The 3,694-nt window shown below is 39.0% G+C and overlaps 1 protein-coding gene across 3 annotated transcripts in view; it reads right to left on the reverse strand.

The window, feature by feature from the left end:
* The window catches only part of ndst3 (N-deacetylase/N-sulfotransferase (heparan glucosaminyl) 3), a 59,392-nt gene that overhangs the window by 40,544 nt on the left and 15,154 nt on the right, over window positions 1-3,694 (reverse strand). The window lies entirely within an intron of this gene.

A 3,694-nucleotide genomic window follows, 5' to 3' on the forward strand; every position in this document is an offset into this window, starting at 1 on the left:
GACACAATGCCAAGCCAAAACACTTCAAAGAAATGAGAACTGAGCCCATTCTGGGTAACACCATTCTTGTGAGAGATTTTTTTTTTTTTTCAGTAAGAAGTATGACAAAAAATTATCACCCAGGGATTTAAAAAAAATAAAAAATAAGGCCAAACACTGATATGTGTGAATTTCAAGCATCTATTCATTCATTGTTTGTGGTGCAGTCAAATGGAAAATAACTGAACCCCTTGGCAGTGTAAGATCTGAGACGTTGAAACAAGTTCTTTGTTCAGTGCTCCAGGCAAAACAGAATTCCTGTGATATAACACTATGTAAAGTTAATAAACACCCGGGCACCTAAATTAGAATAAGTAAAATAACAAACAGTGGCATAAATTGTCTCCTTTTCCTTTCTCGAGGCTGACAAAACACAAAGTTCTAATACCTGCAATAGGTAAAGTGCAGGTAAAGTTTTACTCAAAGAAGAATCGGAAAAGTGTGAAATGCATCTGTACTCAGAACTGTTTAGATTAGCGGTTCTCAACGTGGGCGNACACACACACACACACACACACACTGGGATATTTCCAAATGGATCGAAGATACTCAAATGGTGAAGAACCTAATTTACTGTTAATAGCTATGTGACACCTGAAAAAAATACAAAAAATCAACACTATTTCCAGGTCTGCAACCCTAAACCAGCACTAAACTTTGCTCCAGATAAGTAGAAATTGAAAGTACAGGGTAAAGCTATTCAGCTAAATCATGTAGCCACCACAGGGTATGAACAGCATGCAAATAAAGGCAGTTCAATGCTGCAGCATGTACATTTTAGAAAAAAAAAATCTGTTATATATTTGCTGAAACTGTCACCATGTTGTCACAGTATGCTGAGACCAGTTATCTTCCTCTCTGGTACAGCTGGGTTAAAATAAATGTGGTAGTAAATGAATAGCAGACAAACAAAGGCCATTCAATGCTGCTGTTCACCTGAAGCTTAATGGTTACATCTTACTGAATTTATTTTTTAACAAACTCATTTGTGGGCCTGATTGACATCAACATCCTCAGCAAGCATAATGTAGATGGTACTGATATGCCTAAGGTTATCATCTGTTGGCAGAAATGTAATATAATAATCTGAATTATGCTGTCAATAGTAGCCTAAGAATCTGAAAATAATCTTTTTTTTATATATTTTTACCTCAGAATTTGTCATTTAATGAGGGTGATCTCCTCCCTAATTCTGCTATGTCTCTATGTGGTCATCATGGTAAATCTGATAAATAGGCCAATACAGCATCCTAAAGTCTATGCAAGTGTACATTTCTACTATTATTGATTAACTGTTTTATAACTAACAAACTAAACATGAGTGACACTCTAAACTAGCGGTTTTCAACGTGGGCGGTACCGCCCCCCAGGGGGCGTTCAGAGGACGGCAGGGGGCGCTGGCGGACATTTTTACAAAAGTGGGGCGCTGGGATTCCTTTGGGGGGCGTTTGGTCGAAGGTAAACTTTACACCTTATATGCACAACAATACTGTCATGATCCGTGGTTTTCTGTTTATTTTGAGTTTTTCTGTGTTTGTTCAGTCCTGTGTTCCTGTGAGTCTCTGTCCTGTCCTCCCCGTTGATTGCTCCCCAGGTGTGTCTCATTCCCTTGATTACCCCGTGTGTATTTAAACCCTCCTGTTGTCTGTGTTCCTCGTCGGGTCCTTGTCATCGTTCGTCACTCGCCAGTAGAACTGTTAAGTCCTGGTTTGTATTTGTTCCGTCTAGTCCGTTTTGTCAGTTGCTACCGGTATTTAGCTGCGTGCTTGTTCCTGCCGTGCTGCCTGCCTTGGACTGTTTGTGTGCTTTGTTATCATTAAATCTCCATCATCACCATAACCTGGGTCTCAGCGTCTCTCCTCACCATCAACAACCCCACTTCATGACAAATACCAGTTTAGACTTTGAGCAACTTGGTAAAACTGTATTGTTTAACATTACACCATGCTTGGCTGCAACTGTATCAATGGCAGCTCTTCTTCTATTCAGTGTTTGTTAGCTTCTGTTAGCTTCTTGGCGCAGCTCCGCTCCTGCTACTGGTAGCTAAAATCACAATACCCTCACTGTGTATCCCTCTGAAAAATGAACCCATTTAAATAAAGAAATCCCTCCATAGTGATACCACGATAGAGAGCGTTCATTTTATAGTGTTAACACCGGAGCTGTAAGTGGTCCGGTATGAAACGGGGGTGATAGAACAACGGTACCACAGCACTTTTAAATTTCAATAATCAGAATGCAGAAATTGTTTCCGTTGTTTTAAAAGGTTTATGTCAGTCTGCCTTTTCCCCATCGATACGCTTCCCGAACCTTCGCACCATAGGGGGTTAAAAAAAACAACGACGCGCACATTGCTCAAAACTCTGAAACAGGAGAAGCGGGACATAAAACGAACTAGATGTGAATTATGGCATAAAAACAGAGAATCCGACGCTGAACAGTGAAAAAATCAACACATGATGTGAAACATGACGACTAGGCGGCGCAGCAGGTGATGAGTGAAGATTAATGATGGTCAATAAATGATAAATCTAACAACAGGAAAGAGACTAAAGTGGACATAGCAATAAACCGAGAGACTTTCATAGACAACTGTGAGTGAAAATAATTTCTATTCCCATGAGTTTTTTGTTCTCTGGGAAATGATTTTTGATGATAAATACAGAAACAAGGATAAGATAAGATCAAAACATCTACAATAGTGATAGTAATATTAATAATAAAATAATAGTCAGTGCAAAGTAGCCTACAAATTCTTTGGTGGGGGCGGTGAGGGACCTGGATAAAGGCTAGGGGGGCGCTGGGCCAAAAAAGGTTGAGAAACACTGATCTAAACTAAACCCTCCAAACACACACTAAAGAACCAGTTAAGGTTATAGCCCAAGTCTGTAACTTCTAATTACAGCTCATATTCGCCTCCCATAGACAGACAGTGTAGGCATATCATACATTTTCTGATTCCTTAGAGTCTGTTGAGTATTTTAGTTGTTAACTCTTGTGTTCCTGAGGTCCCTGGATACCGCTGGGATGAAAGAAATGTATCTAGTTTGGTCAAAAGGTGTGGAAAAATGTGTATTGTTTTTGGTTTAACAACCTCTAGTGATCTCTGTGTTGTTCAGATAGACTCAAAACCTGATTCAAATGAAAGCCAAGAGTGTCCCCTTTAAGATGACACCAAACATTATATTATAGACCTTTGACAAATGCTTATACCATGAGCCTACACCAGTCTCAAAAAACAGAATTTTTCCAAAGGGGTTGTTTGCTTCATGAGCTGATAACTATGACTCAGCTGCCATTTAGGAAGGGCTATCATACCAAAATATTACTAGAGACATGTATCTTTTCAAAAAATATTGATAGACTTTGCCATCCTGAAATGGACAAAGAAATGGTCTGGCCCATGGACTAATGGTGTCCTGGCATGACAACTACATCAAAGGTCTCATCTAAACATAGAGGCTTTTTCTCAATGAACACCTGAAAATATTTGAGTCTGCAGTTTACAGACAGAGGTCTTGTGTAAGCAAAGCCTCAAATAAAAATGTATTATATCAGTATTTTTATTGCATTTTCAGTATGACTTTTAAATCCATATTGATTTGTTTTTAATTTTCTTAACAGGAAGTAAGATTCTGTGCTTATGATGACCTGT

The sequence above is a fragment of the Poecilia latipinna genome, unplaced genomic scaffold (assembly GCF_001443285.1).
Source record: "Poecilia latipinna isolate Pla-1442-1.1 unplaced genomic scaffold, P_latipinna-1.0 Scaffold286, whole genome shotgun sequence".
In the NCBI taxonomy this organism is placed as follows: domain Eukaryota; kingdom Metazoa; phylum Chordata; class Actinopteri; order Cyprinodontiformes; family Poeciliidae; genus Poecilia; species Poecilia latipinna.